Source organism: Brassica rapa, chromosome A01 (genome assembly GCF_000309985.2).
Source record: "Brassica rapa cultivar Chiifu-401-42 chromosome A01, CAAS_Brap_v3.01, whole genome shotgun sequence".
In the NCBI taxonomy this organism is placed as follows: domain Eukaryota; kingdom Viridiplantae; phylum Streptophyta; class Magnoliopsida; order Brassicales; family Brassicaceae; genus Brassica; species Brassica rapa.
In genome coordinates this window covers 10,535,491-10,548,748 of record NC_024795.2, presented here as the reverse complement: position 1 = coordinate 10,548,748, position 13,258 = coordinate 10,535,491, and positions in this window count along the sequence as shown.

Here is a 13,258-nt window from a genome sequence, read left to right as displayed (position 1 = left end):
TATATAGATTGTGTATTTTATTTTACATATCAGATCGGTTTCGAATATTTTTAGTTTGGATTCAGATATTTCGAATATATCGAAATAACCGAATACTTAACAAATTTTTATAAAAACTTCTATGATTCATCATTTTCATCGTTTCTGTAATTCCATAGAACAGTAAATCCACAAGTGTGAACGTCTAAGCACATGAAGCACAAATTCAGAGTTTATTGATACCTTAGGCTTAACAAAGATGATGTTAAGTAGCATTGCGCATAAATCTCTTGATTGTTTTGAAAATCCAGTCTTGGAGCAAAAAACTTAAATCATGGGATTCCTATTTGTAACCAGCCATAAATATGAGTTTCTGTATGTATTGAACTTTTATAAAGAAGATGGAAAAAATGAGAACTCAACTATGTACAATTGCTTTTTCAATGTCACAGAAAAGAAGACGAAGAGAAAAATGGGAAATGGGAGATGTAAGTTTAGGTTTATCTATATCTATGTTCGGGTATTTTGGGTAATCATTCAGATATCGGATATAAACTATCGATTTTGGATATCCAAATTTTTTTAACTCAATTTTCATTCGGATATTTTTATATTTCGGTTCGGTTTCGGTTGAAAATTTTTTGGTCAGGTTTGGGTTAAGATATCAAGTACAAGTAAAATACACAAACGTACTCTAGAGCTTGAAATACACATGCGTTCGTTAATTTTACATATATGTTGTAATTTATAAACACCTGCTAATTTGTTAGATAACCAAATGTATAATCAAAATTTGCTAAAAAAGAGTACCAAAACCATAGAAAAAGTCGTCTTTTGTGTGTTTTAACAGAAAAGATGATATTATGTAGAACATTTTCTTTTGTCAAAGTTTTATAATTATAAGTTTGCATGTTCTGCTAGATTATTATTTTTAGAATATCATAGTGTTGGACCTGAATCCGTAATTTTCTAGGTTAAAACCCACATTTTATGGTATTATTTAATCTCAAATATTACACTATCATGTCAAAACACATGCCATTGGATAATATGCATGCATGGCCGTCTAATAGTATAATGGTCGTCTAATAGCATGTATTAGTGGAGCAGTCGAACAAAGCCTGAGCCTAAAAAAAAAATATAAAGAAATTTTCTAAAATAAATACATAACTTTGATCTAAATTTCTAAAAATGTATTATTAAATTTATAGTTTATAATTCGAGGAGAAGCCCCAAATATATATAGGTAAAGCTATTGAATATATAGTTAATATTTTTTTTTTGAACTGAAAATATTTTTATATTTCACTATAAAATAGTTGGATTTGCTTTAATGGTTTACTCTATAGAGTAATGTTACTTATATAGTTAATATTTTTTAACATGGTTTTGATATAATTTGAGACGGTCCTGCATATATGAAATCTAAGTTTTTATGGTTGTGAACACATACGATAAATTAAATCAGCAAAAACTTCTAAGCAGCAAAAAAAGAAAATTCTTAGTATCGGCCAAAAAATAATAATTCTAAGCAAACTATATATCTTTTTTTAACAAGCAAAATATTTATGTAAAACAGTGAAGATAAGTTTTCAGTTCTTTGATCAAAAAAAAAAAAGGTTTTCAGTTCAAAAAAACAGTGAATATAAGTTACACGAAGAGAAACGACAGCTACAACGATAGACAGCCAAATGAGTTGACATATAAAAAAGTTGCAATTTTTTTGTTATTTACTCTCTTTTTATTTTTTTTATTTTTTTGTCAAACACTCTCTTTTTATTTCTTTGTCGTCGTTATTTACTTATCAGTGTAGTTCAAATAATTGGGGGAGGAGTCATGATTAGAGAATGAAGACACCCAAAACCGGATGTCAAATCGGACAAAGGTACTGATGGTGCCAACGCCATAACTGAGAGACACTACGTTGAAGGATAAACTTGTCAATTACATCTGCTTTCCTAATCCCGAATTAATGATCCCACGTAGGGTCCACTTCACGTGAACTTCACATGTCTTTCATGCCTCTTTGGTCATTCTATGGGACCCACTTTCACTCTCTTGTTGTTTCCCTTTAATTGACTAGCTTCATGGAAAATGTTTTTTGATTGTTTCGTACCGTTCTATCCTTCTTCAAATTAAAACCTACATTTTTTCTTTTTTTTTTTGAACACAAAAAACCTACTTATTTATTATGGCGATTGCAAATAAATAATACTTCTACTAAATTTGATTCCTTTTAAAAAACATTTTGTCGACAGAAACAATTTATTAAACCTAGAATATGTATAACAAGTTTTTAAGTTATAATGCTATAAATAAATACATTTGTAACTAATAATTTTACTAACCACCTATTATAATTTTATATTTAAAAAAAGGTTAAGCTAATTTTTCAAATATTTTTCTCCTATATCACACATATAAATAAAAAAATATAGAAAAAGCTACTGTTCATAGTTTCTGATTATATATTTTCATTATGAATAAGAGCAAAACCAAGGCACTGAACATGATAGCTCATGCCTCCATAATATTATTAATATTAACAATTTTTCATGTAAAATTTCATACAAATCAGCTAGAAGAAGTGGTTTAATGTTGTTGTGCACCCCCTTGTTCATTATTCATTTTTTGCACCCACTAGAAAATCATTATAGATTCTCCACTGATCCTATTTATCTAATGGCTGTATAATTGAATTCACTCAGTTCTCAAAATAGTAATAATAATTAAGTTCACTTTCGTGGGATCTCGATCCGTTGTCCCATAGCAAAGATGAATTGAATATCCCCCTATTCAATATCTGCACAAATATATTATTCTCTAAAAATATATAATTTAGTATTTTACATGAACAAAAAAAAAGTATATATATAGGTTAAACTGATATGTATGTTACTTACATATACAACAACATCTGTACATTTGGATTTTTTTAATATATATTACTGTATTTGGACATGCATGTGGTTTTAGACTAGAAATCCCAAGACAGCAATCCGTGACAACAAAATCACACGTATTTAAAAAATACAATAGTGAAATATATAAAATATGAGGAATTCTAACTTTAATTTAAATTTGATATTACTTTCCAAATTTATTTTAAAATGATATATCATTTTTATAAATATCTTAAATTTATTATATAAAAAAAATTAACCCTCATAAATTATTTATAATTTTTTAAAAATATTTATAGAAGTTTAGAAACCTAACTCCGCCCTTAAATATTAAATTCTAAATAATAACCATTAAATCTTAGACTCAAATATTTAAATATTTTTTGATTAAGTATATTTTTGAAATATGTTGTAATTTTGTCTAACTTAATGTATTTCTAACTATTTTCATCTTATTTTTACTAATTATAATTATTTAATTAATATTTTTTGAGATAAATAAAATTATTTATGAAATTAATATAATTTAGAATTATTATTGAAATTTAAATATATATATAAACTTTATTAAAAATTTAAGTAACATTTTTGTATAGTAAAAATGTTAAAATAACAGTACTTTTTAACACAAATTATTATACAAATTATTATGATGGAGAAAGTAATATGGTCTAATGGTTTTGAGGGAGCTTTGGCTCCAATACGAACCCGGATTCAAATTTTGCTGGTTATCGTCGATTAAATTGGGGTGAAAAAGGCAGCCTTCTAGAATACATTCTGCTGAAGTGTACTTAGGTGCTAGTCGGGTTTTCTTCAGGATGTTCGGATTACTTAGATTATCAAAAAGAAAAGTAATATAACACCAAAAAGAAAAAAAAAACAGAGGGGGTAGAGTTCACGTGTATGTCACGCGGGATATAGTTGTGGACACACGAGCCTCGTACGGTGTAAAGATGGAGAGTAGCAAGGGCCGCACGATTCGCACGTGGGATGTTGACTTGTCAATTAGTTGAAGGAGGCATGTACACAATTAATGATTAAATACTTGCCAGTGATAATATGCCACGTTGTATATTGACAATGGACCACCTATATCCAAACAACATGATTAATACTAGAGGGCAACTAGAATATCCGCAACTTTACTCCATATTTTATTTCAAAATTGAGAAAATAAAATAGAAAATAGAGTGTAAAACAAAAAATAAAAATATTATTTCGTTTACAGAGTAATGTTATTATTTTTTTTTTCATTATTCTATTTTCCACTTTTTTTCAATTTTAAAGTAAAATATAAAATTAGGTTAGAGATGCCTTTGAATCGTTTACCATATTTTTCACTCTAAAATAGAATAACACTATAATATAGTTGTGATATACTCTAATGGTACTTTATTTTAGAGTAGAAAATATAGTGATGAAAACTAACAAAAAAACAAGTTACTATATATATAGAGTAAACTCTTTTTTACTCTACTATAGAATGAAAAATAGAGTACTATTGGAACATTTTTATTTGAAACTCTATTTTATAATAGAAAATAGAGAGGAGTTGGAGATACCCTTAATACTATTGGTTTCTCATCCCCATTTATGTTCCCAAAGTATTAAAATCTCGAAAATTTATGCCCCAAAGTTTAGTTTTCAATACTTGGTTGCAACTGAATTATCTATTTTTCTGAATGAAATGCTTTAGAATGAGTAATTTCATTAATTCTTTAACCAAATTATACTCCTTCTGTTTCACAAAGATATATTTTTTAATGTTTTTACATATATTAAGAAAACACATTAAATTACTATAATAAATATATCATTTTCTGTAATTTTTAATTTTCAATATTTTTTAACCAATAGTAATTCAATTAAGTCAATTAATTTTTTGGAAGATCATAACTTTTTCATAGAAAATATAAAAAGTCTATTTTTATGAGACATTTTTTAAGTATATCTTTGTGAAACTAGAGGGAATATCATTTAACGTGAATGAAATAAAAAACTCATCGATTTTCTTTTTTTCATTAATTTTTTTTTATCTCACTTGCGTTCATTCTATCAAGTTTTTGCATGTTACAGTTTCTAAATTTTATTTTGTTTGATGTTTTGTTTCGTTTTCTATTAAGAATGGAAATATCTCACTTCAGAAATAATGGAAGTATCTCATCTCCCATAAAAATTCAATCAATTTTATCATGGAATTTTTGCAAAATTGACCTACAACTTAAAGTCAAACACAAAACTAACCTCCTTTTTTTTTGAAAATTGGTTTTGCCCTATTCACCCCACAAGTTCATATAATTTACGAAAATGCCATCAATTTTTTTTTTTTTTTTTTTTCGAAAATGACATTTTTACTCTCTCACCCTCATCATCTTCAAGTAATTACAAGATTGCCATTGTCATCAATACCACAACCACCATGAACAACCAATTTGAAGCTCTTAATGCTCCCAAAATCGATTTACCCTTCTACTTTTTCCATTCTTGTGAACTAAACACAACATATCTCTCAATTTCTCTCCACAATAAGCTAAAAAAACCCAAGATTTTGATTCTAAAATTTTTATGGTTCATAAAGTCATAGAAGCTAACGATTATGGGTGGGTGACTTTCGTTTGTGATTCTGTGTGCTTGGAGAAGCCGTATGTATGCTAAGGAACTTATCTCACCAATTTAAGGTATGACATCGAGTTTTTTTCCAGATCTGTTCGTCAGACGACTTACTTGGGAAGTCGTCTCGCTGTAGACGACTTACCTTTCAGTCGTCTGGCTGTAGATGACTTACCTGGAAGTCGTCTGGTCAACGCAGAGGTTATTTTTGCAATTGACTTTGAAATCTGTAACCTGAGATGACTGAAAGTTAAGTCGTCTACTATTGTTTGGTTTCAAAAAAAATTCCAAAGAACCTAGACGACTTATATTTCAGTCGTCATAGGTTAGTTTTGCATTTGACTGGATAATTTCAGAAGTTTGACTTTCCCAGACGACATACATTTCAGTCGTCTGGCGAAAATTAAAATAATAATATTTTTTTTTAAAGTAAACGACTTACAATTAAGTAGTCATAGGTTAGTTTTGCAATTGAAAAAAAAAACTTCAAGATTTAATTATACACAGACGACTTATAATTCAGTCGTCCACCAGACGACTTAATTGTAAGTCGTCCAGGACTTTTTTCCGAGATTCTGGTCAAACCTCGTAAATCCTGGACGACTTACATTTCAGTCGTCTCGTGGACGACTGAATTATAAGTCGTCTGTATATAATTAAATCTTGAAGTTTTTTTTTTCAATTGCAAAACTAACCTATGACGACTTAACTGTAAGTCGTCTACTTTTAAAAAAATATTATTATTTTAATTTTCACTAGACGACTGAAATGTAAGTCGTCCAAAAAGTCAAACTTCTGAAATAATCCAGTCAAATGCAAAACTAACCTCTGACGACTGAAATGTAAGTCGTCTAGCTTTTTTGGATTTTTTTTTAACCAAACAATAGTAGACGACTTAACTTTCAGTCGTCCGAAATAACAGATTTGAAAGTCAATTGCAAAAATAACCTCTGCGTTGACCAGACGACATATAGTTTAGTCGTCTAGACAACTTAGATTGAAGTCGTCCGCGTCTTCTCCACTAGTTTTTAAGTCTTCTACGTTAGTTTTTGAATAACTTGTATTTTTAAGAGTGATAAGTAACTTCAAGATATGTAAAACTCATATTTACAAAATATGTTCTCTCCCTTAGTTTTACTAAATTTGACTAAGTTTTTCAATGCAAACTTATAAAAAATATGATATGCTTTGACTAGTTACTATTATTTGTTTTCATCTCTTACCAACATTCTTGTTTATTAAGATGAGAAAAAGGCCATTGGAGTTTATTATTGCATATGAGAGATCCAAAGATAAGAAAAAGGCTACTGAAGTCTATTATTTCATTGATTTGTAAATGTGTAAACACATTGTTAGCACATTTAATACATCTTGGAAAACATTATTACTGATTTTACAAAAAATTCACAACTAAAAAAGTATACATGCAATTCACAAAACAGACCACAAACAAAACTATTATAGATCATTCATCTACAAAGACAAGCTTGGATTCCACTTGAGTAGACAAGACCAGACAACTTTTAAGAAGTCCAGACGACTTCTAAGAAGTCCAGACGACTTCCAGGAAGTTCAGACGACTTTGCCAGAAGACTTTTAGGAAGTTCAGACGACTTCCAGACGACTTTGCAGGAAGTCCAGACGACTTTTAGGAAGTCCAGACGACTTCCAGACGACTTCCAGACGACTTCCAGACGACTTCCAGACGACTTCCAGACGACTAACAAGTAAGTCGTCCCAGAAGTCTTCCAGATCTGAAAAACCTGCATATTAAATCCAGATCTGGAAAACCTGCATATTCAAAAACGTTCAAATGGCTTAAAAACAGAAAAAATGAATGGAAGATTAGATAAATCTACCTTTACAGAACACACAAAAATACATATCTAAAAATAAAAGATCTACCTTTAAATTAATGGAAGATGAGTACCATCTAATTAAAAACGTGCAAAAAAAAAATAGATTAGTAACAAAGACATGAGACAAAATTGAAAAATTCATATAAAGTTTGGTGTTTTCAAGTCAAAGAGATTAGAGTGGGTTTGGAGAGTTTTAGTTTGGGAAAAAAGTAAGAACTTTATACAACAAGAAGTTACCAAATGAAGAAAAATCAGACATAAGAACTTACCAAAACGCTCAGAAAAATCCAGACGACTTCCTAGAAGTCCAGACGACTTCCTGGAAGTCCAGACGACTTCCTGGAAGTCCAGACGACTTTGTCAGAAGACTTCCAAGAAGTCCAGACGACTTCCAGACGACTAACAGGTAAGTCGTCCCAGAAGTCTTCCAGATCTGAAAAACCTGCACATCAAATCCAGATCTGAAAAACCTGCATATCCAAAAACGTTCAAATGACTTAAAAATAGAGAAAATGAGTGGAAGATTAGATAAATCTACATTTATAGAACACACAAAAATACATATCTAAAATTAATAGATCTACCTCTAAATTAGTGGAAGATGAGTACCATTTGATTAAAAACCTGCAAAAGAGATAGATTAGTAAGAAATACATGAGACAAAACTGAAAAATTCATATAAAGTTTGGTGTTTTGAAGTCAAAGAAATTAGAGAGAGGTTGGAGAGTTTTAGAATGATGAACATTACATTTTTGTTGCAGCCATTTGAGAGGAGGAGAGAGAATGTGTAAATTTTTCTTTTTATAGGGAGACAAAAAATCCAATTAGATTAAATATTTTTGACTCAGACGACTTCCTGGACGACTTACATTTCAGTCGTCTGGTGAAGAAATTAAAACAGACGACTTACATGTAAGTCGTCCAGAAGAGTTTAATATTTTTAGCGGGAAATTAAATATTTTTAGCGGGAAACTAAAATAGAAGACTTCCCAGACGACTTACAAGTAAGTCGTCTGGACGACTGAAATATACGTCGTCCGGGTAAATTATTCAACAGACGACTGAAATATAAGTCGTCCACACCCTAAACATAACCCCTAAACTTAATTATCTAATTAAACACTTCATAAAACCAAATCAAACTTGAAAAGTGTTTACTATACACAAAAATAAACACATATAGGTGAAAACTAATTTTTGAAAAAAATATTTTAGTTTTCCAAAATCTAACCCTAACAATACATACAATACTACAACATATGTTTGCCAAACTCCTAAACCAAAGTATTTCATGATTCACTACTTTCACTCATCTATCTTCAAAACAAATCAATTTTATCATATCTTAATTTATATTAGTTAAAACTGTTTATAATTACTTGATTTTTATTTTTTACGCATCAAAATATTTTTTTACAAGATTTATAAATTATTTTTAAAATAAACTGGTACCAGACGACTTACACTTCAGTCGTCCAGACGACTTCCAACATCTCAGACGACTCAGACGATTTAATGGGGCTATATTCGTAAAAATGGCTTCTGTTTTTTTGTTTGGTCACAAGGGGCTGAGCTGTAATTTCACTAGGCTTTTAGGTTAGTTTTGCATTTGATTCAAGTTTGGGTATAGGTTTGGGATTAAAATCAAGTTGTGGGTTAGTTTTGGCAAAAACCCCTTTTATCAAATCTTTTTTTTTTACTAAATTTTTATCAAATCTTTTATACTTATTTCCATGTTTGTATTGAACAACCAGATACACACACACGTATATATTGAACTTTAATATATATATGTGCATTACAATTCTAGAAACATACTCTCCTTTAGTTTCATAGAAAGTTGTTTTCATTTTATTCAGCAATTACTAGCTTTCACATCTACAGTAAAAAAACTAGTATCAGTTGATTCAAAGCTAGCTAATTTGGAGTTTATTTATTTTAATTTTATGACAAGGTCATTAACAGGGACGTATTGATATATGCTATATGATAAAATTTCAATCGGTTTGTAAGATCAACATAGTGACATACTGACATGATAGTGATAAGCGTTTCCCATAGGCCATAACTAAGAGACACTCATATGTTTCATATGAATCGTGGTTTCTGTAATATCATAAAAGTTTCTTAATTAGGCTTGACAATTATTTATATCAACATGACACTTGGCAAGCAAAAAAATGTGTCACACAAATACGAAAAATATTGAAGAAAGAAAAAATATCGACCGACAACAAGATTGGTCAAGATGAACGCAATAATTGAACCATTAAGTACAGTGAAATACCCGCAGAAAATATCGCACCACCTACTCATAGGTGTAAATGTGTAATAATGTAACTTAAAACACTATCGAGAAAAGGGGACCAGGTTACATACAAAAATTGTGGAGATGATGATCCATAAGTTCACCCTATGATTCCCAGCCGCCTAGCTTAGAGCCCACGACCATAGCCGACATCTCAAACTCGAACTTCGAGTCACATGTCGTGTTGTGATATAAGGACGAGAGTAAATTACGCACTGGACAAAACTTAGCAGGTGGATCCGATTGGCAATACAAAATCAATAGAACAAAATAATTACTGGAGTATATACAAAAAAAGAACTTACAATATATTTTTTGGAAACATTTTTTTACCATATTACTTCTAAAATAAAAATATTTGAGCAGACGCGTCACAATATTTGAAGAATAATAAATACTCCATATGTTTTATAATAAGTGTCACTTTAAGTTTTTTTTATTTTGTTTCAAAATAAATGTCATTCTATAATTTTAATATAAATTTATACATTAACTCTACTTTTTACCTTTTTGAATAAAAATAGATTTTTATTTAAATGAATCTCATTTAATTAATCAAATACTATTAAATAGAGATATATTAGTCTATTACACAATTTTCTTAATTTCCGTAAAAAATATCAAGTGACACTTAATAAAACGAAGGGAGTATACATCTATAAAAATGAGTTATCTAAACATATAACTACCGTTTTGTGAGCAGAATCTATATTCCAATTTTACCAAATTTATTTGTTAGTCAATTACGAATGAAATTTGTTTTAAAATTTATTTAAAAGATAAAGATAAAACAAGGTTTTATTTCGAAAATTCTTGTTTATAACAGTCAAAGTATAGAATTTGAGATTTTATACAAAAATATTTATTTGTTAAGCAGTGATGTGTTTAACTTACATATGGTTGTAGATTATTTACACTCTAAGAGTAAATAAAACCGACACTGTTTTTCAACAATGTGCACTTTAAGAGTGTTTTCCGAACTGCTGACTATTTTCGTGCTTTCTTACCACTATTTCAACTGCCGAGTTTGAACAAAAATAAATCAATTCTAATTTCGAACATAGAAATAAAAATAAAAACGTTCATACCAATACTATAAATTGCAGACATCTTTTTGTCGTCATTCACCTCTCCGACACAAATTTTCTCTGGTGTCAAGAAAACGTTTCTTTTACTTGTTTTTCTTTTCATCATGTGTTTCATTGACGACCTTCTCAATTTTCCGATAGCAGTGGTATTTTGGATCTGGAACGGCTGTGTGACGCACGGTGGTTTGCGGTGGTGCAATGGTTTCGACTTCTCCTTTGAAATCTGTGGGGCATATTTGAACTAGAACCCCCTAAGCCTTCTTCAATTTTTTATACATATTCAATGCGGTATAGGGTTTCCAGTCTAACGGCATGGCAACGAAGGTCTATCGGTGAAGAGGAGCGACATATGGGTGGGGTTTAGCTATAGATCGGAACCATTGGGCTCTCTTCTTAAGTTTGCGGTTCGCTTTGAGAACAGTTTCAAAAATATGGTTAGGGATCTCAGTGGCTATGGAGACGAGTCAGTAAATGGGTGTGATTTTGTCCCATCCAATCATGTGCTCCGAACCAGCGATACCGATCTTATTTCCTTTTGGCTCCTCCTTCTCTTAAGCTTCTCCTTTTTCTTCTTTATTCTTTGGATTCAATGGTTCTCTCATCTCCATTTGTAGCAATGACTGATCTACTAATAAATGAGGGGTATCACCTGACATCCCATATATGTCACATAACATTTATTTGTATACATTACTAGGGCCTTAGAAATATGTAAGTAGTTTAGAATGTAATTTCAATATATTGAACCATACTCACTTTGATCCCTTCTTAATCGTTTTTCGTATTTATTTTTCATATTAAATAATATATCGAACTCTCTTAAAATCTCTGCTGGATCTGCCATTAGTTTATCACTACAAAAAAAATTAAATTGATAGAAAATTGTTATAGCACGTTTTACTGAACTACTATTGTAGATGATTTAAAAAATTTAGTATTATATAATAGCGTTAGATAAACGCTATGATAGAGTAAAACCTAAATATCATTTAATTAATGCTATTTTAAAAATTAAGTGAAGGAGAAAATCAAGTCACTGATTCCGCCAATACTTATAGAGAAATTATACTTAAGTGCCAAAAATATTATTTAAACGGTTTCAGTAATGCTATCAAAGACATATAATAGCATTTTTCTAATGCTAAAAAAACTATTTGAACCCCTAAACCCTAAACATGGTATAAAACCCTAACCTCTACAGACAACCCCTAAAACTATAGTTTTTTCATATTATAATTTTGAATCTTCTTAATCTTAAAATTTAATTTTCTAAACACAAATCTTTAATGGTGAAGATGGTTTCGGAACCAAAAGAATTGCCAGTTTTTGCAAGTTATTTAGAAGACATCAAGATTCTCAAGGAAAATTTTATAAGCTTAGAGATCATTCATGTACCAAAGACACAAAATATTAAGCAGGACAGCCTCGCACGCAGTGATAGGAGACAGACATCTTTTGTCGTTCACATGGATACAGAGCATCCAACATGGTGTCTACAGAATCTGTTTGAGTCTGTTTTAGCTGATGACAAAAAAAAACACAAATTTTTAATCTTTAATGAAACTCTATATCCTAAATTCTAACTTCAAACATAAACTATACATTCAATACTCTAAATAGAAACTTCAAAACTAAATTATTAAAAACTTAACTACAAATCTTATATATAGTCTTCAATACTAAACTTTAACCCTACACCTCATATTCCAACATCCAAACATTAAGGGCCTGACTGGTTCAAACGCAGCGGTTGCGGTTGCGGTTGCGGGTGTTTGCGGATGTGGGTGATTGCGGTTTCTAGCGGTTTTAAGAGTTTTGTACGACTGGTTCTGCGGTTAGAAATTGGTGCGTTTGCGGGAGACTTATGACTGGTTAACTACCAAATACAGCAGCGATTAAATAATAAATTAACAATATTTACATTTTATATAATTATAAAAATATCAAAAATCATAATATTATAATAAATATGTAAATTATATTTTCAAAGTTATAGTTTAAAATTTTTAAGATTATAGAAAATATTTTTATTTTAAAATTTTATAATATTAATTAAAATATAATAGATATATTTTAGTATTTTTATAATTCCATTTTAAAAATTTATTAAATATTTTTATTTTTGCATTTATATGGTTTTAAAAAAAAAGAAAAAAAAATTATCCTCCCGCAACCGCCCGCAACCGCAAACGCTAGCTGGAACCAGCTTTTGAATTTAAGAAGTTCGGAGTGGTTTGAAGCGATTTGTAGCGGTTTGTATGATTGTTTTGAAACGCTGTCAACCGCTACCAACCGCAAAAGCTGCGTTTGCGGGTGGTAGCGAGAAAACCAGTCAAGCTCTAAATCACAAAACTAAACTTTACTCTTAATCATAATCTTTTTAAAGACCATAAAATCTTAATTTAAAACTTGAACACCAAATCTTAAATATAAAACTATAAACTTAAAAATTTTCAAAACTTAATCTCAAACCATATACCTATTTCAAAAATTTAACCATAAACCCTAAAC